Source organism: Lichenostomus cassidix, chromosome 5, assembly GCF_008360975.1.
Source record: "Lichenostomus cassidix isolate B80296 chromosome 5, HeHo_3.0, whole genome shotgun sequence".
Classification (NCBI taxonomy): Eukaryota; Metazoa; Chordata; class Aves; order Passeriformes; family Meliphagidae; genus Lichenostomus; species Lichenostomus cassidix.
The window spans coordinates 52,236,684-52,262,631 of NC_139486.1; the positions used below are offsets into that span (position 1 = coordinate 52,236,684).

The 25,948-nt window shown below is 38.3% G+C and overlaps 1 long non-coding RNA gene across 1 annotated transcript in view; it reads left to right on the forward strand.

The window, feature by feature from the left end:
* LOC146436648 (uncharacterized) overlaps nucleotides 1-22,045 on the forward strand; it is a 42,449-nt gene extending 20,404 nt beyond the window's left edge. Inside the window, exons 2-3 of the long non-coding RNA XR_014852740.1 lie at nucleotides 11,990-12,082; nucleotides 16,924-22,045. This is a non-coding gene — a long non-coding RNA (uncharacterized LOC146436648). The remainder of the gene's footprint in view (nucleotides 1-11,989; nucleotides 12,083-16,923) is intronic.
* The last annotated feature ends 3,903 nt before the right edge of the window (nucleotides 22,046-25,948 follow it).

Below are 25,948 nucleotides of genomic sequence, written 5' to 3' on the forward strand. Positions count from 1 at the left end.
GTAAATAAAGTTATTGATGCTGTAAGTCTATATTATCTAATTTTTTTTCTTCTTGATGATGTTCCCAAACATATGGAGTTTTGAATGTTTTAACTTTAACATTTTCTAAATAATAAGTTGTCATGATTGATGCACTAGCATTTAAAAAAGATGGAAAAATTGAGATCATGGTATAAACTAGATTCTTAGCTAGATGTCGTGAGCATTTTTACACTTTGACACTGAAGTTGTCATCTTGGATTGCACCACTGGCAGTCCTCACAGATGATTGAGCCAATTCACTTTCCCAGAGTGTCTTAAAAATAGAATATCTTGTCTACTACCATCTTCTGACTAGAAAGTATTGTTTTACAGCTGTAAAGAAAAAAGCAATGTTTAAAATTCAGATTGGAAACACGTGTTCATCTGGAGAGAATGCTGGGATTAATTCAACAGCTGTGGATTTACCATATATTTAGTGCTGTGGCCATGAAAACTTCAGCAGTGTTCCTGATTTGGGTCTTGTTGGTGATGTTTGTTTTTATTTCTTTTAGATAAGCAGATCTTAATGAACATTTTTGAGGGTTTTTTTTCTCTTTACAGCAATAAAGAAGAATGATACACAGTAAAAGGCAAACTGGTTGCAATGCACATGCTGACTAGGGAGGCCTAGGCCAGGAGTCAAACATTCCACATCAGTCTGGAAGATTAAAATGTTTGTAGTTTAGCATTGTACATAGTTTTGATTGGAGTCTATCCAGATATTTGCATGCAAAGAATTATTGCTCAATGACAAATTGTGTTGATACAATCTAGTATGTCGGGAAATTTCCACTCCAGTATGGTCCTGTGCCAAGTACGATACCTCTTGGGAATAATACAATAAATAATGTATATTGGCCTTGAGAGATCAGTGGACAGCAAATGCAATTTTCTATAATTTGGAAAAATAATAATAATTTCTGTATCTCTAATCCAAGGCTATTACAATTTTGCAAATTTGTGCCAAGATTGTAATACAAAAAGCTGAAACCCTGAACCCTCTTGCAGGGTTTGTAGAATACTCTTCCCCTGGCAGAGGGAACTCTGCAAATAGCATTACTTGGGCTATCTGTGCTCCAAAGTGTGATTCTGCAAATGTGTTAAGTAGCATTAAGTAGATCAGATACCACTGACAAATTTTCTTTGTGTCCTCTGTTAGCTAACAATTCCAATTTAAATCTGATCTTCTCCACTTTAACTTATATGTACCCTACTGAAACCAGGACAAATTTCTTCTCTATAAATACTGTTCTGGAGTTTGTTAGTGGACACTTGTTTCTCAGTCTCTCTCATCTCCCAGAGCCCTGCTTCTCATCATGACAAAGCTACTGAAACCTTTGGGTGACAATAATCCACTCTTACAGTAAGTGCAGCTTGTCTGGTAGGACAAACAGGTTGCTCCATAAAGTTTAGAATAAACCTTTGGGAAGTTGTACTACTGTGAGGAACAATCTGATGCTGAAGTGCCTCTGCTGAAACATCCTGCTTTAGAAAGCCTGACTTTACTGGGTTGATGTGTATTTGACAAGAAATATTTGAAGGAATACAGATCTGACTGTTTTGAATTTTAGCACCAGCTACTGAAAATAAGTCACTCAGGATCAGTGAAGAAGTTTTAGTATGAAGAACTTAAGAGCTCCTCAAAGAGCTAGACTTGGTAGTAATAGGTTAACTACAGTTTTCCTCTCTAACTGCCTTTGCAGCAGAATCTGCATGGAGGAAACTAAGCCTGAAAGAGAGGTGTGAATACTTTGCCAAAATAGAGTGTATTTGTTGTACATACCAGTACCATTCTTCTGCCTTTTTGATAATGGAAACATGTCAATGACATAAAATATTAGTTTTTAAACTGGCTGGCTAAAAGAGAAAGAGTCTCACAACTTTTCAAATCAAGTTTTGAATATGAATATTCATTTTACTTAAATGGATAGATGATATTGGGAATTTCAGTGCTAACTTTAATGGGAATCTTTTGGATTATTTAATTCACATGTACTCTTTTTAAATGTTTTTTATTTGGAAGTAAACCAGTTGTAGGAGCAAGGATTAGTTTGAGTGTTCTGTGCTGAGTTTACACTTAGCATTTATTGCATTTCATGTTTCTGTTGGAATATCACTGACATCATGAAGTAAGTTGAAAAGGCTTAACTTTTAAAATGACAGCTGAAGTCTTAACACCAAAATCTCTTTGATGATTAGATGAAATGTTTTCTGTTGAGAAAGAGCGATATGGGAAAAGAGAAAGGTGCTAGTGGGATTTAGATCTCTGTCAACGTTCTAATTGCACAGCTCACGGGTTTTAGTCACTCTCCTTAATCTCGCTTTGCGCACAGCTTCTCTTTGCTTCCGTTACATTCTCGTGTAGCTGCTGCCTACTGATCACTGGGCATGTCACACTAATGTAGGAAACAATAATGTTAGTAGTACTTAAAAAAGAGCTGGGGTTTATTTGGTCTTGGTTTGGTGTTTTGGAGGGGCTCATGCTTCTTTAGGCACAGGGAAGGGAAAAGTTTTCAAAGTAACTTCTTAGTAGTTGGCAGGCAGAAAATTATAATGTTTTATCAAGTCCTCTGTAAACTCCCACTTTGTGCACAATATTTCTCTGTGATGACTTTTATTTTGTGGACCAGTCTGAATGTTGATAGCTTTTACCAGGCTTGGCCCATGGTTGCATTTGTTACTTAAAATACTGGCCTTGTGAAGAAAATAAGTGTCCTTGGTTTCAAGGGTTAGTTCTGTTTGTATGGAGCCAGCAATAACTCTTTTAACCTGTTCAACACCTTCCTCACAGCACCCCCCCAGCCTACAGATAGAGTCTCTACCTGTTGTGAAGCACTTTGGCTGTTGTAAGACTCCTAGAAACAACTAACAAATCTATCAGGCTCTTAGGACACTGTTTTTAAGCAAGGTTAATAAAGTATAAATATGTACAATTCTGTCTCCTTCATCTTGCAATCCTGAAAGACTGGAAATACCACAGTTAAACTCAGTAAATACATGCTAGTAGAAGTGAAAATACAGTTTTAGTAGCTCTCTAACAGTTCAATGTAGTTTATTTACATACTGAACTCCATGAACAATTTCATCTATTTATAAACAGGATGTAAAGATGCTGCTGCAGAAATCTGTCTGAGAGTGATGGAAACCGGTTAAAATTTGGAAGAAAATTAGAATAATGGTGTTTTACTGTCTTTAGTAGCTTAGAGTCAGTCAATCTTGTAATTGTGAAGTTGTGGGCACATACAACTTGTTTTTTCAGACTAGCTGAGTTTGCTTGTAGCACAATGCATTTTTCCATTCATGCTGTCCTCTGAGCTGTGAATCTCTTTCTTCATTTGCATTGCTTTTCTTTCTCTGTTGTGTCTTAATGTTTGATGTCTTCCCCCAAATCTTTCTGCCCCATTCTTTCTCCCTCAACTCTTGTCATTCCTCCATTTCTACTGCGATGATTCTGCTGTGTGCTGGGTCAGAGGTTCATGTGAAATGAGTTCCTGACCTTGCTGCTTCCTTCAAGGCAGCGGTCACTTCCCAGCTGACATAAACTGTGTAAATAGCATAGCTGGGAGCTCTAGGAATGGAGGGAGAGAGCAGGAAAACTCCATGATCTTGTGGTTCAGCCCAAGGTGATGCAGCCAGTGTGTGGAAACAGTGGGGTTTTTTTGTTCTTCCCTCTGCTTCAGCAGTTCTGCTGTTGGGGTCAGCAGCCTTGTACCTTGCTCTCTAGAGCATGCAGGCAGTCAAAAAAATACAACATCCAACCTCCTCGGTCTATAGATGGCACCATAAAGTGCTGGCACCAGTAGGGATGTCTCCACGTGATATTATTTCATGGACTTTGCTGCAGGATATTTCAATAAGAGGGATAATAAGTGGTTTGGGATGACTGTTTTAATATCTATTTTTGTTATGGATTGAATGACCAGCAACAATTTTCTGTAATTGCCTGTAGTTTTCCTTGAACTTATGCAAGCTTTTTTTCAATTAGCCTGCTTTCTGAAGACTTTCAGGAAACAAATCTCTTTATGTGCAAGGGGACAAGACAAGAAGTCAGATCTATGAGGAACTGAGAAACAAAAATCCTCCACACTCATACAATTAACCAACAATTACCTAACATTTTGTGTAATGCAAAACATTTCTGCTGCCATTTTTGCTGAAAATCATGGGAGGATGTGACAGGGATACATAAACCAAATGTGCTTATTTTTCAATAGTAGATCTCATAGATTTTTTCTTGGAAATTGTACTCATCCTCCTCTTCCAGATAATTTTTTTTTAGACAAACACCTTTGCTGTTTCAGCATACAGTTTACATTTTAGTGGGCTCTCCTAACGTGGCCTGGCATTTCTTGCTGCAGAAGTTGGTAACATTATCAAAATTTTCCTCAGTTACTCACTCTTACAAAAAAGTGTTGCTCCATTTTTCTTCCTACTGTGGGGTTTTTCAGTGATTCATTGCTCTTTGGAAGTATTATGGGGCTTGATCTCATCCTTAATTTGCTCTGCATTTCTCATAAGCTCACAGCCTGTTGGTTTCAGAAAGGTGCCAGTGTTCATTTTTCATTTGAGTTGGTTGCTGTTTACAAGCCAAATGCTGACAGATGTGGTTAAGAGAGCCTCGCTGTTGTATTTGTGCAAAGAATGTTGATTTTTATGGTGGTGTTTGTGGATATTTTGATAGCAGGCCTGTTTGTGTGCATAGCAGAGGTTTCACAAGGGATGCAGGACAAGACCTCCATGGAGTTCCAAGGCATTTTGAGAAAGGCTTCCAGCTCCTTCCAGGCCTTGACGAAGTTGCTTACTGGTAAAACTTCCACAAGTGGAAACTTGTTGGAAGGAAAGCAGATCCAGGTGGCTATTGTGTAAATGTGGGGAGACCTTGTCTGAAAGGTTCTTACAGAGAGAGAAAATTAGAAGAGGGTAAGTAGATGTTTTAGCTTGTCCTCAGTTCCAGGCTGTTTGTACATAGAGTTGTCTGTGAGAAATTGGATACTGACATAATTTCACACTTGTGACTGAATAATTTTAATTAAAGTTATTTATTCCTCTTTCTTCCACAAATCTTTAGTATCTTTATGTGTCTGTTAAAGGGTCATTAAAGGAGAAAAGAAAGCATATGCTTTATTCCCCTTTAGTCTTTTACTAGAATTAATAAAAATGCCAGGTTTCAGATGTGCTCCAAACCACTGGGGACATGTGAGGGATCACTGATGGGGAAATCGCTTCCACTTGTAACTCTTTGTTGGATAGAGCACTTTTTCAGTTCATTTTCAACAGAGATGTTTGGAAGAAACTTTTCTTATTACTACACTTTTTTAGTATTTGTTAGAGAGATCATACTGTTTGTAGATTCTTTTTTTTTTTTTAAGAACTACTCAACTTCATCCCTCAGTGCGATTCTTTTCCACCTGGGAGGTTGTAGTTTCATTTTGTGCAAAAGATAGGTTTTTACTTTGACCTATTTGGGGAACTGCCACCTCACAGTCAAATACCCACACCAGTCTTAAGGCAAAATATCACTTTACTTTCCAAAATCTTAGAGTTAGTAGATTATACTCTTTCAGCCCCAGTCACAAAGCTGAAAGGATTTCAGAATTTTCCTTAAATCTGTATTGTTGACAATTATTTTCCTTCCTGCAATATGAAGAATTTGGATATGAGAAGTCTTCATTCCTAAAAGATATTTTGGGGAATTTTGTATTTATTTGATTTTGAGGCAATAAAAATTCATGAGTAAATGAATTTCACCTGGTTTGGGTAGAACTGTGCAATGTGGAACTGCAACTGAGAATTTCCCTGAGAATTCCAGTTTCAGGTTGATAACCCTGTCCCTGTACAGTACATAGGAATTTCAGAGCATGCCATTTCATTACTCCTGGCTCAGCAGAAATCAATATGGGCTCTTGCACTTTTGAGCAATATACTGTATAAGAAACCACGCAAGGCAATCTCCTGGGGGGTTTGTGTTTGCTTATCACTCAAACTATTTGTAACATGAACCACAGGAAAAACCCCAGCTTTTCAAAGAACATATTCACTGGACTTCTTGGTGTGTTTCAGCATTGCCTTGAAGACCAGGGCAAAAATTATCTTAAAAGTACAGGGGAAAAGAGGGAGGAACACAGAAGCATGATTGTACACAGTCATCTGAGACGTATGTCAACAGCTTCACCCTACACAGGTCAGGTATTTATGGCATGATTCTGACATTAGTGAAAAGTAAGTGTTTTCTTTCAGGATGGTGTCTACAAGGTATAGAAATATTAAATCACGGGCTACAGTTGCTGTTCAAAAATAAATACAAGAGCAACAAGATGAGGCACTACTGCATTATCTTATTGTTCATCTCCCACAGACAAAAGTACTTCTTTCTGTTCATGTTAAAGGTTGGACTCGCTGATCTTGGAGCCCTTTTCCAACCTAAATGTTTCTAAAATTCTCTGTTAAAATGGATCATGTAATTCGATTTAGAAACAAAGTGAATTTTAATGATAAACATCTGCTGTTTATCAAATGCTTCCAAAAACTGTGTTTTGAGGAGGTACAGAGCAGTTAACAGCAAGTCGAAAAGAGTGCTCTTTCATCTATTTGAGCCTTGTACTAGCAAACTTGGACACTCTCATTTGAGCAGAGATGCAGAAGACAGGTTTTTATAGCTCTGAAAGGGTATTTTACTATGATAATAACTACTGCAACATGTAATTTTTATTTTTTTTAATGAGGGTGATTTTGAGTCTTTTTTGTCTGTTGTATTTCCAGCTGTACTTGTGCTTTGCCCTTTTGATAGTTATTCCCCAACAGACAAACTCATGGCTTGCATGTCTGAAGCAACTGTGAATTTTTGGCAACAAAAACTTTTCTTCCGTCAGGTGAACGAGTTATATTCAAACAAGTTATATTCAGATAAATGGCTTAAAGATAGGTGGTGTGACTGTAAATTCACATTTCTAAGTGGTGACTTCCCACTGGGCATAAGGTATGGAATTGTGGGACAGTGTCCCTGCAGCTCTGGTTTTGGGCACTGGGATGGGTAGGTTTTGTGTGCCTTCACAGCAGTAACTTCAACAAAAGTGGATGTGTTCTGGTGTTCTAATAAGTCTGGTGTTCTAATAGAGGGTAAAGAAGTCTGTTCCCAGTTTCTCTGCTCTGGTGTAAATACCAGAAGGGCTTTAAAGGAAATGGAAGGAAATGCTAATGCAAGTCTGCAGGTGATTTCCTATCCAAAGCCACTATCCTGTTGCTGCAACTTTTCTCCATTTATTGCTCTCCTGAGAAAATGCTTTTCCTGAATCAATGTATCAGATCAAATCTGAAATTTTCTTTCAGTCAGTAAAAACTCACTTGATATTTCAAAACTTATTCTTGGGATTTGGGGAATAAAAGTTTCATTTGAATGTACAGATTTTCTTTTGTGAAATATTGGAACACAATATGTGGAAGATGGTATTGTTGTCACTGGAAGAGCCCTATGATTTTTCTCATGCTAAGACTTTGGCTTATTTCCAAAAATGTATTTCTATTTTTCATATATGGAAATATTTTAATCTAGTCTTTTCTATATTTTTAAAATTATGTTGGTGCACCATCATCTTTCCCCCTGGAGGTCGTATATTTTGGTTCTTTTCACATAGTAAATTATATCTGTGTAGACATTCAGATCATGCCTTCTAGTGTTTGTCATTGTATGGGAAAATATGGGGTCCATAAGTTGATAACTGAGAAAATTTACCACAGCTTTGACTTTGGAAAGTGGAGAATGGATGACTTCATTTCCCTTTTGAAACTTGTCCCTTTTGTGGTGTAAATGATTTCCCTAAGTTATTCATACTACTTTGAGAAGAAGGATCAACCAGGGACTTCCATGGCAGCAAAAACAAGCTGGTAATAAGATAATCAATGTGACAGTCACATGCAATTAATTGCAAAAGCAGCTGATCGTAAAATATAACCTTAAGTCAATAATTTCTATTCAGATTTATGAAGAGCTTATAAAAATACAGAAGGACTTTATGATATTTAGGTTATTTTAGCTGTGAAAATGAGATGAGTGAATTCTTAATGTGTTCTTTATGAGAGAGAAATACTTTTATAATTATGCAAATCTCAGTGGTTTGAAAGGAATCAAGAACATGTTGCTCACATCATGCTCTTCCTCTGTGTATGTTTTTGAGTTTAGATTTTCTCACTATTTTCTTTGTTTAGCATTTCCAAATATTACGTGTTTTTCACAAATTGTCTGCTGTAATGCAATCGTGAATATTTATTCTATATTGGTATTATTGGAATAATATAAAATAGCATGTATTTTTTTTCCAAGTGTCTTGCAATGAATTCCTCCTTTCATTGTGTGCAGCAAACATCAGAATGATTTTTCACTGCAGTCTTGAACACAGAAGTCAAAAGATCATGAATTCTCATAGGCATTTACTGTTAATAATCTTCAATACAGCTATATCATGAAGAAAAAACCCTTTCCTATTAGGTGATAATATGGGAAAATAACCTAGCGAGTTCAAAATCAGTTGAAGTATTCTTCAATATGGGTTAATTTTTAGGAAAAAACAAGATACACTTTGGACAGGTCAGAAAATTAAAGGCAATGTGCATGCATGGTGCATCTTTTGGGGTTTGTTTGGCTTTTTTCCTCTCATTCATCACAGACTCTGGATCTGAGCATTAGTTATGTTTATCCTTTAATCCTACTGTCTGGGTTTGTTTATGTAAGATTTATTATGTAGCCATGGTGGGTAGTTAAATGAAAAACCAAACCTGACCCTCAGTCAGTGCAAGAATACCTACAGATTACTTTACATAGACAAGTTAAATTTATTCTCAATTCATTATGTAAGAGTTGGGCTCCACATTTCCTGAGCCACCAAGGGACAAAAATTGCTGCCAGTTGCATTTGTCTTTTTGCACTTCATTCTCTAATGCATGAACAGCAAAACAAGAAGAAAAAGAAGCTGGGTACTTTTTCTATAAGAATTTCCTTGAGATAGAAGCTCACTTAATGACCATGTTTCATTGTGTAATTAATAAAACGCTATAATAATTGAATGTGCTTGCTACTGACTGTGTACAAATCTTACCCAGCAGGAGTTTTTTTGCTCCCTGGTAAACTTTACAGAAAATAATTGATAGATAGCAGGAGCACAGGGCTAGGGTGAATGAATATAAAACCCACAACATTGTGAGTGCTCCCACATTTTTTGGACACAAACCCAATTTCAATATGTATAAATACATTCAATCCCTAATATAATTTATTTTAAAACCTTTGTTGATGTTACAGCTTGTTCTGCTAGGGCACTGTAGTTGGAGGTTGGCTTCCTGGTGCTTTCCATTGTTTTTTTCCTCTATTTGATGAATGTGCTGAAGCAGACTGGAAATAACTAGATTCCCTAGTTGTCTGGACAGTGACTGAATTAATAGTTGTGGAAATCACAGATGTTTTCACTCTCTGCATGTTGTATTCTGTACTCATAGGGAAAGTATAGAAAAACTGTAGTGGGCTTGTCCTGATGTGCTGCTGGGAATTGCAGATTAAATTCATCCTGGTTTAAAAGACCTACATGAGGTTTATTAATCTTAAAAATCCCACTTAAATCCTGTTTTAATGTCTTAAGTAGGATTTAAATGCTTTCTAGTACAGGCCCTTTGTAGAGAGGAGGAAAGAAGTGACCCTGCAGGTTACTAGAAACATTATATTTTGCAATTTCATCAAGCCATATATAACAGGATTTCAGGACCATCGGTGGACTGATCTTTTGTGAAAGCCAAAGTGCATATTTTATCAGGAAATACATAATTTCTGCTTCAACAAAAACCCAAAGGAATTCCAATGATTAAATGACTGAGCTTAGGCTCTTAAACAATGATTATTGCCAGCTCCAAATATTTGGCTACTCCCTGTGGCTCCCTGCACATTTATTTAATTTTAAAATGTTTCCATTTGTTTTATAATAATGTTTTTGGAGGTTTCTTGTTCCTTGGGGTTTTTATTGCTGCTTGTGAAATACCCATACAAGCAAAAGACAAAGTACATTGATTTCAGCACTTCTCCTACAATGTTTTTTAAAGTTGTTTAAAGTAACTTGTGTAAAAAATAAACTGAGGGTTTCTCCTTTCCCCCTGCTCACTCTCTTTCATGCTTCTGTCATTGCATATTCATATTGTTCATGGAGAATCTAAGTGGAAATGTCAGTTTTCAATCATGGCACCTTTAACTGGGATACAAAGAGGTTAAAAAATCCAGAGAACGCTGTAAATCTGATGGCAAATATGGAGTTATGCAGTAGTTCTAGGCTGTGGTATTGGTTGTATAGAAGAGATGTACGAAAAGCTTGTACTGAAAATACATTTTCACTCCAGTCCTGTTTTGTTTTGTGGGGATGATGTGGGTGTGTGGTCCTGTGGTCAGAACAGGAGAGCACAAGCACCACAGGAGCTCTGACTCTGCACAAGCTCTGCCATTAACTCTCTGGGCAAACCACAAAACCTCTGCTGCTCGTTCTGCTCATTCAAACTGGATAAAATGCTGACTCCAGAAAGGTCCAATAACCTTACTGAGCAGACCTTTGGAATGCTTGAGATTCTCGGAGAAGAGATGCTGTGGAAATTTTAAAAACACACATAATTATTCTCCTAGAGTACAAAGTTTTGCTGTATCCCAGCACTGCTATGCAGTGAACCACAATGTATTCTCTTTCTGTATCCAGAGTAGGTAGTTTTGGCTTTCAAAAGCCAGAGTAGTGCTTGATTTGCAGTTTTAAGAAATTAAATACTAAGTTGCCCATCTGTACTGTGTATTATTAATCTTACAAATGATATTTAGGGTAATATTGAGTATTTTTTGTCAGCTCATGGTACATTACAAAGTAGGTTTAATTAATTGCTGTCACACGCTTTAAGGTGTGGATGAGTGCAGGTTTTACTTAATTTCACCCCATAGGCAAAACATTTTTACTTAATTATGTCTAATTTTCTACCTTTTTTTCTCATTATCTTGTACTAACAAACAAATCAGGACATATGTTTGTCAGAAGGAGCGTGAACTGACAGAAAATCAACAAATCAGTGGGTGGGGAAGTGTGGAAAATGGTTTTTTTGAGGCTTTTTAGGCAGACAGATTTGAATTCCAAGACTGACTTTCTGCATCTGAAACCATTCCTGAAATAGTGAATCAAGTTTGAGGCATAATTTAAGGGAGGGGCATTTTAACACAATGTAACAGGCCTACTTGGAAAATTAGGATTTGAGGGGTCTCCAAAGTTAAAAGAAAATATGTCAGAGAAGGTGGGATTTTTTTTCCCTCCATGAATTATTCTGCTAAAATGGAAAAATACACATTTAACCAAATGGTCACTAAGGTGTTACTTTGGTCAAAACATAAAATAAGAGGAAGACGAGGTCATTATATCAGCGGAGAACGGATTAAATTTATTTGGCATTTGCTAAATGCAGATGTGTGTGTGGGGAAAGAGTTGCTCATGGAGATTATTAAATCAGGATGATGAAATATGTGTTCTCCATGACTGCCTCTATTTGCTAATTAATTAGAAAATGTTGCTGATTGTCTTACAAAATTGGGCTCTAATCATTAAAGTTTTAAATTCCCAGGAAGTCCATCTTCTAGACTTGGGCTGTCATTTGCAACGTCTCAGTTTGTACCATGTGTAGCAATTGAGAATAATTTGGATTTAGAAGGATTGCACTGCATTGCCTCTGTAACAACAAGAACCTACAGCTTCAATTAGTGGTCAAGCCACTGTAGGAGGTACAATACATTATCGGGAGTATACACAGGATAAAGTGTCCTGCCTCTGCCTCCAGGAGCTCAAAACTGAAAATGGTCTGACAGACCATGGGCAAGGCAGCAAAGTGCTGCAGGCAGTGGGTTGATACAAAACGCAGATGTGTTTGCAAGAGGAAAATAATTTTATTTGCTGTTTTGCTTTAACTTCTCAAGGGCAGTCATTCTGTTGACACTCAGGAGTTCCAGACCAGGGTGAGAAGAGGAAAATGAGAATGGGCATGTCAGGAAACACAGATCTTGAGAGGGGTAAGCATTTTGTGAGCTCTGATGGCATGATATCCTGACCTAGATGGCAGAGTCTTTTGCATTGTATGGTTAGACTAATATCAGTTCTTCAAAAGATCTGACAGGAGCATTAGTGTAAGATAAAAGTCTGTGGTTATCCAGCAGATATGTCCCAAACTAATAATTTGAAACTGGCTTGACCTTCTCTGGGAAAATGTAAGGAAGGCATGGATAGCAGAGCTCCCCTCAATACCAGGGAAGGTTTTTCATATCATCTTGCATGCTTATCAGGCACCATCTCATTTGTTGCACAGACTTGCTGAGGTGATTCTGAAATACATATATGGTTGGCTGGCAAAGCATGTTCAAGAAGTTGCTGTCAGTGATCCTCTGTCAAGTGAGAAAATTGTTTTAATGGCATTTATGCAGAATTTGCCTTTTGGTTCATGTACATTTCCATGATTTTCTTGATGATAGGGATGGTATCCTAGAAAGGGTGCATATTGAATTGAAAGGTGCTACAGGAAACTGGAAGAATGGGAACAGCTTGGAAAACTGTGCAGTAAAATAACATTGAGAAACATAAAAGAAAATTATTAAGAAAAAGTGACAAATTATGCACTTCAAAAAGAACAGCTAGATGCTTATTGTGAAGAACAAGTGCATTCAGAATTGTATGGACTTCTGGTGGACATATGCAAATAGTGATTAACATGACATTTTGTAAAAATTCCAAGTAGGGATGTTTAAGTAGATGTCTCATTTACAGATGTAAAGTGATCCTCCCCTCCATTAAGTGCTGTTACAGTTTCTTCTGAACTGCTGTTCCCTGATGTTAGCCTCAAGTAGCTCAGACAGTAGCACATGAAATATTTGGAAAGGTTTTTGTTAATGCTAAGAGTAGTATGGTGCTGGAATGATTGCTAGGTTGTGGAGCTTCCACTCCAGATCTCCAGAGCTTGGTAGATCTTCACTAGTGAGGTGTGGGTTGACTGCACCTGAAAAGAAAGGGTGAGGGCAGCCCAAATTTTAAACCTCCTTCAACCCTGATTTTTGTGATTCTGCATATCATTTATATATAGGTAAGAACACCCTGCTGTGGAGTTCTCTTACACACACATTGTGTGTGCTTAGCCCAATGATTTGTGATTTTAGCAGGATGTAAAGTGGGAATCCTGCCTGCATTGCCACAAGGCACAGATATTTTGACAGTTCCATTCAGTAACATTGCCTGAGAACATTTTTGAGGAATGAAATGCCTCCACACCTTGGACTGCATATACATTTACTGACTCTGCATTGTACAAGCTGAGTATATTTAGTACATGGCTCAGTTCCTTGTGGTACACAAAGTTCTTTTATAGTTTCTGTGACACCTAAGAACTTGCTTAGGGGCTCTTCCATGGCTCCAATCCACCAACAGTCACGTTTTTGCTGGAGTGTGACGTTTGTTTGGGAGAAGTTGGAAGTAAAACAAAATCAGGTTTGAAGTTGGGTTTTTCTTAATACACTGAAATATATTCCAGATAACTAAGATTTACTACATTCTGAGGAGGTCAGAGTTTTGTGTCTAATTCCTGTGGGAAGGGAAAGGAAGTTTTCCTACATTTTCTGCTTGAGTAATCTCAAGTGTAAATTTTCAGGCATTTCAACAGAGCAGCACTGAAGTTGTGTCAGGGGAGGTTTAGGTTTGATTTTAGGAAAAGGTTCTTCCCCCAGAGGGTGGTTGGGCACTGGAACAGCTCTCCAGGGTAGTGGGCACAGCACCAGCCTGACAGAGTTCAAGGAGTGTTTGGACAATGTTCTCAGGCACATGGTGAGACTCTTGGGGTGGTTCTGTGCAGGGCCAGGAGTTGGACTTCAGTGATCCTTGTGGATCCCTCCCAACTCAGGCTATTCTATGACTGAAGGTGTCTTCCAGCACTGATGATTCTGAGAAATACCATCAAATTAATAGCAGCTTCAAATTGTAATTTCATGCCTCCTGGGAAAGATATGTCATTGCAAAGAGCTAGTTAAACAGCAAGCAGCTTCTGAGATGTCTTCACATGGTATCTCTAAGGTCAACTGAGAAACTCAAGCAAAGATCCTTGTAAAGAAAGAATACAAGGAAGGCCTAGATGTGAGAAACTGATTGGATGGCAGCTGACCTGCCAGAGCTGTCTCTAGAGCTCTGTCTTTTGCCAGGGCAGGTTAACTGCTAAGAAATTATGTTTACCAAAAAGCCAAAACCTCTTCCCGAGCTGTGCGTCAGGTTTCTAGGTGGAGTTGCATGAGCTAGTTTGTCATTGTGTCCCTACTGCATTCTCCCAACCTTCTCCATAATCCAGGCCATGAATTATAGATCATTTTATAGCCATTGTTTCAAAGAACTGCTTATCCCCTAATAATTACCTGCAGACATGCTGATACATATTGAGTTCTTAAAAAAAACAAAACCAGCACATAGATATGACCTGAAGAAAGCAGACCTTTTGACTGCTTTCATTCAGGTTACATGAGGTAATATTTTGCTGAATTATGTCAATTGTTGGGAAGCTTAGGATGACACAATTTCCTAGGGTTGAAGTGATTAATTAGAAGCTTGGGTTGAGATGTAAAATTAAATACTTGTACCAGTACAATCAGCTTTAGTTTCTGTGTACTGAAACTGTAATGAACTGCTATGTAAGGCCAGACATTTCCTCTAGCAAAAGTGGAAATTCAGCTGCTATGCAGCTCTTTGGCAAGAGATTAAACAAAACCTAATTGCTTAAGTTATATTTGCAAAATAATTCTAAACCACAGGACAGTTTCCCTTTTCATTTTTGCTACAAAATTTAAAGGTCTTTTGAGTGTGTTTTTTGTTTCTCTTATCCCTTTACTTTTATAATATCTGATATATATTTAAAATGTCAGATTTCATCATCTTTATCACCATTGAAACTTTGGTAGAACTGAGTAAAGAAGCATACTGTGAACAAAGCTGCCTTTTCACCCAAGGTATCAATACCCATGATCCCTGGATGTTATTGAAAATAAGTTAAATTTGAAAATGGACTAAATGTCCCCTCCCAGTTCAGAATTCAGACCCAATGGAAACTGGCAGACATGGGATTTGAGGTTTTGTTTCTTCCTTTTTTTTTTTTTTTCATTTGTCCAGCAAAAACTTCCAGATCAAGCAGACTTTCAAAGCAAGTATTTCACTGATTTATTTTCATAATTTTTTTTTTAATATACACAATGTGATGGTTCTGGTCACGGGTTTTAGAGGTGGCCTATCCAAGCAAAACTTTGAACAAGTGAATAAGCACACTTTCATGAATATGTACATGGAGACCAGCAGTGAGGAGCTGGATTAAAAGAGATGGTTTTGAGAATAAGCAAGTCTGAAGCCACAGAAGTTATAGCTGCACTGGTGAAGTAATAGCTTAACCCCCTGAGGACATTACCTGACACTGAGAGAGGATTGTGTGCAGCTAATGACTGCTGGAAGAGGAACATCCTTTACGAGAGGTGGGGTTTGGCAGAGCTCTGAAGCAAAGTCTGTGATGTTGGGACCTCTGTTACACCCTTTGCTCTGCATTTCTGGTGGGGTTTTTTCGCCCTGCTCAGAGCCCTGGCATTGATGGTGGGATTTGGATGTCACGTGCACCTCTGTGCTTGTGATGTTTGGAGCATTGCAATGTGGTTTTCCCCTCCAAAAGTGGGCACTGGTGGTGGTGGGGAATATTCCAAATAGTTTTCTATGACACAAACAAAGGTCTCTTTTCCTGCCTAGTGTTTTAAGTAAAACACAACACTAGATGGGGACAGACAGGTATTTTTGTCATGGTGAGGCAGCATGACAAAAAAAATTTCTCTCGCCGTTTAGTCTCTTCCCAAAATCCCCCCTGCAGTAAAGGAACCTAGCCGAAGGTTTTTACAGTTATTAGCATTTTTCAGTGCTATAAGTTACCTTGAGATTCCAGGCAAGTCTAATTCATATGCAATGTTAAACCACGCTAGAATATCTGTTCCAGTTTAAACAACCACAGAGGTAGCACTCCAGAAGGTCTACAATGCAGAAATGGGGATTGTTTTGAACAGGTAGCAGTTAATTTAGATGAATAGTCTTTACCAAACTGCCCCAGAGAAATTATCACTAACAATTCAAGTGAATATACTTCATGCTAGCGAATACATTTTTGAATATCAAAACGTTACTAAACTATCAGTTATGCTTAATTTAGTGGTTCTTGATGAATTCATCAGCTAAGTTAAGCTTCATTAACTGATTCTTGCAGTATCATTCAGAAATGTAATTATTTCTCTTTTAAGTACAGGGAAACTGAGGTAGACAATTCAGGTAGTTTGCTGATGGCCATGTACAGAATTTACTCTGTAAACAAAATTGAAAGTTAGGTTCCCACGGTTTCTCCTTTAGTATTAAAACCACTAGCCCTGATTTGATACCTATTAAAAAAAAAAAAAACCCAAACAAAGAAAAACACCACCACCAGGACACATCACAACAAACAGACAAAACCCAAACATGCTCCACAAAAAAACCCCATCCAAACTAACAAGCCTTCAATCTTGGTTTATAAAATCATCAATTTCTGTACTGGCTACTCAAACAATATGTAAAAATTATTCCAATTAAATATAATTTAGAAAAGGCTTTGAGACCCAATAGAAATTAAATGAAAAAACTTTTGGTTTTCAGACCTAGTTTAATTAGTTCATGGTTCTTCCATTTGTTGACTCTAAAGTGTAAGGAGTGTTTTACAACTGGTTTTTAGGCTGGAAATGTAACAGCTTTTCTGTCAGGAATATTTCTGTAAAGTAGGCATTGTAACCTTTCACAAGTTATCACAGTAATAAATCCAATTTATTTCCAGATTTTCAAAATCCCTGTGGCTGGATAAAAACACCCACCACAGAACTCACCTCCACTTTAGTGGAATGACCTGCAGAACTGGTAGTATAAAAGAGCTGTGAGACAGCATCCGAAATTTGATTTCCCCTACCACCCCTTTCGGATTTCCAGCTTGCTGTAAAAAGATGACAGGACTGAACTTGTGCAGGCAGGCTGATGTCTTTGAGTGGGGCAGAGAAGCACAGGGAAAAAGAAAGATGAATAGAGTTCCTCTGGTTCTTGCGTAAGTGCATCAGACCCACTGGTATGTGCTTCCCCCAGTCCCTGGGCAAACTGGGGCAGAGGAGCAAAGCTGGAATGCTCTCCCTGCTCAGCCAGCAGTGTCAGGATTGCCTTTTGTGCCTGACTCTCTCTTCCACACAAGGAAATCCACTTCTTGATGAGGTTGTATTTAAAAGCAGAATTTAAACCATAAATCAAGGCTGATTCTGTCCTTATTTAGTGACTAATATTGTTGTTTTGTGGAGCAGAGAGAGACAGCAACCTTTCAAAGCCAAGTCATATGACCCCAAACTTTTAATAAAAGTGTATAGGAATCAGGCTCTTACTCTCATCTAGTTATGTTTTAGAGGAGACCACAACTGCAAGATGGTGGTGGTTTCACTGCTGCTTCTTAGTTGGACTATGTGAAGCTGCTGTGAGTACAGAGAACCAATACTCAGTACATGTAACAAAATATTATACGTAAAATTCATATTTTATAAGACAGATATTGAATACTGTACAGAAAATAATAACCAGTGATTGTATAGAGGCACAGAACAAGTGGATGAATGTGTGGGTTGGAGCTTGCTTTGCTTTTTTGACTAAGAAAGGACTCATGATGTTCTTGTTCAGCTAACACATGACCATGATAGTCATGGCTTTGTTTTGAAGAGCAGAAAACCAGAGACTGATTATTTACTTTGAGCAAATTTTCTTAAACTCTCAATCTGTTGTGTATCTCATGGTGTAAGGCAAGGCACCACGTCTGCCCTTCTACAGTACTTTGGTAGGTGAGACGCTGCAGCTATCCATAGGCTGAGTCCCTTCCCTTCCTGGGATACCACCAATGCCCTTTGGATAGGGTAACAGCTTCCTCTGGAGTGTGACACAAGATAGTGGCAGTTTTCCTTACAAAGAATCCATCTCTGAGCATTCTTGCACATCTGTGATCCACTGCTTTCTGTCAGGGGATGTGTGCCGAGTGCCTCTGAGCTGGTGATTAGTGGAGCAGCCCTTGCAGGGATGGCAGGGACAGCTCCTCTGTCTCTCTGGGCAGGGGTAGTGGAGCTCCACCCTTCCCTTTCTTCTCCTGACCAGTGCTGCCAGTTGAATATTCCCCATGTTGCCTGAAGCTGTTCTTGCTCCAGCTGTTTACATGTAAATAATTTATATGCTTTGTTATTAGTGGAGTTGGAATGGGGGGAGGGGACAGGCAAGGCAGATGCAAAACTTCTTTTCTTCTAAGTGGGAAGGAATTTTACTGTTCTTGGAGCCCTGGGGTTTGATACTTTACAGTGTTGACATCTCCAAGATTTCGACACTGCCCTTCTTATCAGGATGTTTTGCCTCAACACTGATGAAGGTAAAATATCTGGAAATGTCTAGCACTTTGTAAAAAGCTGTCTGAAAGAAAATTATTTATAGGCTTTGTAGGTAGATTGGTGAGACACACCTGCTATGGTTCTAGTAGAGGTGCTTCTCACTCTGTCATATCTTTGTCAGTAATTGTTTCCAATGAAGGGAAGGACAACCTGAAGTACTACAGAGAAACACGTAACTACTAATATCCTATTGTGTGAAGTTATTCCAGAGATAATGCTTATATATTCATATGATCCCTTTAAACCTTCTAAGAAGGCACTTAGCAGACCTCAGGTGCTCTGACTTGTGTAGCTAAGCATGAAAACTGAGAATACTAAAAATCTGAAGTGTTTCCTCACATTCAATATCAAGCCTAGTGACATTATAATTGTTACTAGTGACATCACAATTATTACTGTAGCCAAGATGGATGCAGCATTCCTTACTGAAAGGGCCTAAATGTTTGCAGACACTAGTGGCAAGGTTCACATTTCCTTAAGTGTTCTGGAATAATGCTTTATGGGTTAGGAGTCATAATGTGCACTTAGGAAGTCTGGAGACTTCAGCAACAGAGCTGTGTGGAGCGAGGCAGGAATGTTGAAATCTATAAGGGATGTCAGTGTTCTGGGGAAAAAAATAAGTACCATACTCACTTGTTCAGCCCCACTGCTGCTTTAGTTGTCTGATATTCTGCAGCAGCCTGAAAAATTGCAGGTTACTAATTGTCTGTATTTTTGTTCACTGTGTTTCCACAGCATCTGACATTTGATCTTCAAAGGCTATTGGATGTCAGGTGCTCTGGTGTTAGGTGAAATCATACTACTTTCATCTATGTTATTTCCACCATCTACAGGGATCCCTCTTGCATGACAGTATGGTTGAAATGCTTCAACTAGAAGCTGCGGAAGATGTTTCCTAAGCTTCAAGGAGAGGGTGCTTTGCCTCCAAGAAACAAAATGGTATCATTTTCTGCCCTTCCCTTGTTATCAGAAACATTTGAAAGTTAAAATGACATTTCCTTTGCGTCCTTTCCTTGAGTCAGTGACATACCCAATTGATGATATTGAGCTAAATTGCTGTGAATAAATAATTGCTGTGTGCTATAGGACTGGGGACAAATCTTGGCAGAGGCCTTAGTTTCTTTCCATTCTCTTTTGATTTTAGAAGGAATTAAGCAGCTGGTGTTTTCCATCTGACTGAAACTGGGCTTTTACACATGCTTTTACTCTGCAATTTTGACTTTATGAAGAAGGAATAAATTATTATTCTCATGATTCTGGTTTCTGCTTTTAAAGCAAGGCTTGCAGTACCAAACTGAATCAAAACAACTTTTCTTTTAAGTAGCTGCTTGAAAGTCCAGATTATAAAGTGGTATGTGGTATTAAGTGTCTCAGAAACACCTGGAGATATTGCGAGAGCTAATTCAGATGCCCTTAAATCTGTCAAGTTGAATTTGCTCTGTTGAAGACCTTGAAGAAGAGCTGTCAATCCTTTAAGTCTGACTGGATTGACTTAGAAGGCTGTGAAGATCACTCTTGAAAGGGAAACAAGCAAAAATATATTGTGGTTGAACTCTAAGGATTAATTGCTTCAACAGATCTAGTTACAAATGCAGGTTCCTCCTACCCCCATTACTTTTGAAGATTGTAGGTCTCAGCATTTGGAGGTTAAGAGCAAAGCATGTGTTTTTCTTCTGAATGGCTGAGGGTATTTTTTTTATGGCTTATGTATTACAGCTGAGCTGTATTTCTTAATAATTTGAGAACAAGGTTGGAGGATGCTACTTGCACAGGAACTGTAACTTACCCAGCCACCATTTCATATTTATGGGCAGGAATTCTTTCAATGCTGTAATTACTACAGAGTAATTAGGATGAGGTAATAAATTATGTTTGCTCAAAGTTTGCTTTTGCTTGAATGTATCCTGGAAGAAGTAAACTGAAGGGGGATTATCAGGTTTGGGGGATTATCAGGCACTGTATTGGTTTTAAAGCCTGGAAAAGCAGGAGTGTGGCATTGAGCAGCTCTGACTTAGGGCAGGAGGGCTTTGTAGCTGGCTCACAGTGGGGTGTTGCTCTGGGCCTCTATTTAAGCTCCTTAGGTGGCCACTTACAAAACAATGTCACCGGCCTTCTGCCTCCGGGAGTGCCCCGGCTTTGGTCCCCTTGTTACTCAGCTTTTAGGGGAACAAAGGCGAAGGAAGGCGTGGAAACTCCTCAGTGCGTCCCTAATGACCTGGTGGAGCTTCCCCACTTCTCCTGCCATTGTGCTCTCTTAGGAAGAGACCACCCGACCACCCTTGGAGAAGGACCCACGAGTCCCAGCACTGAGAGGATGGAGAGGTAAAGCCTGGAAAACCGGGCTTCATCCCTGCTGATGAGTGTGCGCACACAAGTGTGTCAGGCACTACCTGATGTAAGCTAGCCTTTGGCATCATTGTCAAACATCAAAAATGCTACCAAATAATAAAATAGAATCTTAAATAAAACTAATAATAAAAATATGGCTATGAATCAAAATTATTTTGCGTATCTGGGGTGGTGGGTGTTTGTTTATTATTTCTGCTCTTAGTGCTGGTAGTCTTTTGCGTAAGTTCCTAATGAAGGCAGAAAAGTTTTGGTGTCTGTAAAATATCTCTCAGAAGCTGGCACTTTGTGTCCTTGGTCTAGGGGGTATGAGCAGGAAAAGGAAAACACTTGTGTCATTGTCCAAACAGAATGAAGTATAAAAATAAGGAATGAGTATGGAAAATAGAGGAGTTTTTCCGGCATTTTATTTTAATAAATCCATGCTAGTGATACTAGAAAATATTATTATGCAGCTAAGATTCCGATTTGATTTTATTCACAGAATAATGCGTTCAGAGTGAGAAGACTTAGAACAAAATTTGCATCTCCTTGTTTGCTTCTGTGTCTTGGGAAAAAATTGCCATTAATTTTAGGAAAGAGTTACCAATTTCAGTTTGTTCTTTCTCACATCAAAATAAATGTAGTGGTTGTTTTGTGGAAAATTTGTCTCTGGCCAGATGCTGTGTTTCCACTTCAAGATTTTGGAGGCAGTCTTGACTGCATAAGGACTGTAGAATTTTGATTGGTGTTTAAAGCATGGCTATATATATATATTTATGTATAAATTGTCCTGCTTGCATGCAAAGCTTATGACTGATTTGTTGTCTTTGCTCCAAGTAGTTCATCTGTTTAAATATCTTTCCAGAAATGGAGGTCTTTGATATTTAATATATTATTCATTATACTTCTCCAAGAGCAAATATTTCATTTACATAACTCATGCACAAAGATAGCAAATAGGTGGTGATTCTTCTGATCAAGTGTTTTGAGTTAATTCTAGTGAAGATAAAATCATAACAACATCATTCTGGACTGTTTTAAACTAAGAATGGAAAACCAGATCCTGGCCTTAACTTTAAAGAGGAATAAACATGAACACTAATTATGGAGTGTCTATGAAAACTCCATCTCTTTACATCAAGTTGTCCTCTCTGTCCACAGCTGTCCCATTCTTCACCTCTTTAAATCACGTATTCAAATCATTATGCTGTAAGTTTTATCTGGTTAGAGAACTGATATGTGACCTCTGACACCATTTCAGATATTTTTAAAATTATAGTAAAGAAAACACAGGATGACCTGAAAAGCATTTTAAATTAGACAGCCCTTTTTTGTTTCAGTCAGATGAATTAAATTAATATATAAATTAATATATGCTTAGTGTTGTAAGAGATGAGTAATTTTAAAAATAGTTCACTTGTTCTTTTCTACTTTAGCTATTCCTGTAGTTTCAAATCTGATCTTTTTAATAGTGCTAATACCCCACTGTAAAACTTGGCTTGGGATTGTTGTTTATTGCCTGACATTATGGGTGCAAAGTAGCATCAAGAAGAATCAGCAGAAACTGGCACAGTTATGGCAACCCAGGCAACCCAGCAAACAAATGTGCTTGCATTTCTTGTTTCTCCTCTGCAGAAAGGTGCAGAGCTTGTTGGCTGGGTGGTGTTCACTGCACGAGGAGTGTCAGATGGAGACTCTGTGTATCTCAAAAGCAATCTCCTCGAGTAGGTTGTTAGTTCATCCCCACCATGGTATTCACGTACTGTTAGAATGATAAAAGCTGAACCCATCCCCACGCCCACGTGCTGCCTTCAGAGTGTTTTGTTTTGCAGATCCTTAGACCTTCTTGTAAGTAGATGCATCTGGGGGAGGGCTCACCAAAGGAAACCCACCTTTGGCATTTTCAAATTCTCAGCTGGCTCTCAGGCAGTCGCTGTCTCTGCAGGAGGCAAGTGGAATCTGTCCCTTCTGGGGAGCCTGCAGCCAGGGCAGCCTGAGGTGCTGGACAAAGGACTCTCGAGAATAATCCTGGGCACCTCTCTGTGCCACTGCTTCCAGTAATAAAAGGATAAAGAAGAACCTGGCACTGGCAGAATCTGCTGTGATGTGCTGAGGGGAACTGAGAAGAGCAATTGATGATGCTGTATTTGCTGCAGTTCTCTCCACAAAAGCAAGCACAGGCAGTGGTGGTGGGATTGGCTTCACAGGTTAGCAATGTCAGACAGAGGCAGGTTTCAAATAGAAACACTAGCAAAAAAACCAGATCTACTTTTCCATTATAAAATTCTGCTCTTAAGTTCATTTCCGCAGCTCTTCCTCAGTGACAGGGCTGCAGGCCCATGTCCACTGCAAAGCCATGGATAGGACATTGTGTAGTTGCTGTTTGCAGTGTAACCAAGAAAACACTCTAAAATGTGAAAAGCTTAAAAGACCCACATGAAATTTTATCAGTTTATCATCATTCTGTCATTTCAAATTTCTGGTTTTAACACTGGTCTCTTCCATAGGCTGCACTAGGAAAAGATGCATCCCATAATGCCTATTGCTTTATCTTACTATTAGTTCTTTTTTTTTTGTCTGATTTTGAGGTATTTGTGGCAGAGATATTTCTATCTATCTCTTCCAGTCCTTGCTGCTAAGTGATGAAGGCTACTGCCAGTAATCCTTTGTTACAATGGGCAGAATTTCTGTGCCAGTTCACTGCTGATCTGCATGCAAGCATGTGCCACAACTTCACCTCAGCACTCGATTCTTTAAATTACACGGTGTGAAACTCACTGCCCAGTTACCTGCAGAGGTGAAGAGAATGTACTATCTGCTAGAGAGGCATTGATTTGAGTCTGAAGTATGTTTTTAGACTAATCTTTTCTTGTGGATGATCAATTGTGACAGGCAGTGACCTTCCAGAGGTAGCCAACAAGTACTTCATACTGCTGTTTATTAAATCCTCACTAGTCTACAACAAATATGACATTCATTCTCTTTGGTTAGTCGTGGTTCTCCTGACAGTGGAGGGCTTTCACTTCTCTCTCTACAGCTGCTAAAAAATGGGGCATCAACTGCAGGAAATTATTTATAGACTCAGTCACCACAACTCTATCAATTTTAGCAAATGTTACATTTAAATGCCATTCAATGTGCTAATGAACTCTTAACCTATTAGTGAAGTTGCTGCAAACACCATTCTTATCTTGAGCTTCTCTTACATACATTGAAAAAGATTCTTTATAGTGTTAAAATGATGTATAAATTATACAGTTAATGTTGTGTCCATAATTCAAAACTTCCTGTTTCACGCTGAGCTTTTGTTGCATCTTTGTATTCCTGTGTGCCATTTAATGCTCTATTGAGCACTATTAAAATGCCAGAACCATCCAATAATACAAATCATTCAGCAGAGGCAGCCAGAGCCTATTCATGTTTCACTGAAACCAAGCATTTCCCAGGTTGTTTTTTACCAGTTGTTTGTGATGTTTTCAACTTCTATTTTGCACCTATTGCTATTTGTATTTGAGTGATACCTAAGAGAACACCAAATTTAGCAAATGTGGATGAAAAGTTTCAGGACAAAGTATAAAAGACTGTTTCCAATATCTCATTTTTAGTTCTTGACTTATTTGCACATTTCTTGGTGTTCTTCATATTGCCTTTTTCCATGTTCCTCCAGAATCACAGACTTTATTTTATTCAGAATCAGTAAGAATAAAATATCAAAATCAGCCACTATTTCTAGTTTTGTCACTGTTTCTCAGGAACCGATCAATAAACAAACGAAAGTTTATCAATCTTGACAGCTGTGTACATCCAAAGAATATTAATACTTATGGAAGATACTAATTCTTTCAGGATTTAAGCAAAATGTTTGGGACCAGTCTGTGAAAACATCTCTCAACAACTGAAATGAATCATGGCCTAAAGCATTGATTCTCTACTTCATTTCACACAGCCATGACCCTCATAACATCCCTGACTGTGACATCTCCATCGTTATTTCCATTTAACCTCAGCCAAGAGTTTGTCAGAATGGAATGGCTAAAGCAGACTTCATCTACGTGATTCTTGCCACCACCAAGCCCACCAGTGTCACGTTCCTTTACTTGATGTGAAGTGGATCCTTTGTAATAATTAGGGCAGCAGAAGAACAATATGCATACTGTGGCCTGACAAAGACCTCTTTCATCAGACTGTAATGTTGTACATTTCACTGTGCTGAAAGGGTTAAAAGTAGCTGTTTTATACTGTAAAAATAAATAAGGAATTTCTTGTTCAAAAATTATTAAGAAGTTATTTTTTAAAAACCGCCAAAAAACCCTTAACACCTTGTCAAGCGGAGGGATTTTTTTTTGTTGTTTCTGAAATAGAGAATTTTATCAGAATTGGCAAAATTAGCAGAATCAGTGTTCCAGAATTTGCATGTGTGTTCTGCAAATTTATTTCTTTTGCACGTTACTTGGCATTCTCATTTATTCACCACTTTTGTTTTTTCCCAGTTTCTTTCATTACAGTTACAGCCATTTGTCGTCTGTTTGTTTCCAGAATCTGAAGAAATTCTAGGCCAAAATATTATTAATCACTTTTTTCCTAACATCAGTGTACAAGCATCTATTCCAATATATCCTTTTATTTACACTGAAGGTGAAAAGGAGATTTTTGCTGTCTGCTGGATGCTGTAGCATCAAAGTGCTGAGCAAGACTGAGTGAATTCATCTGGGGAGGTTTTAGGAATCTTGTCCTGAAACCTGGGCTTTCTCTTGGAGAATGTTTTCCTGGATTTCCTGGATTCTGACCAGCATCTTTTTTCCTATTTTGGGAGCTGACAAATCACACACCTGAAGAGTGGCAACTTTTTTCCTTTGAGACTGTACCATGCATCTGATATTTTTCCTTAAGTTATGAAACTTCCTTAATACAGAGTGCTTTAATTGGGAGAACATTGATTTCACATACCTGCTAGTGTTACAGATGAAAACGCTCACAAGCAAGATGTTTTTTGGGTTTTTTTTTTAAAAAAAAGGCTTGGAAATGATTTTGTGGGACGATATCTGGTTCCAGGGTGGAAGTGGTTCATTCAGT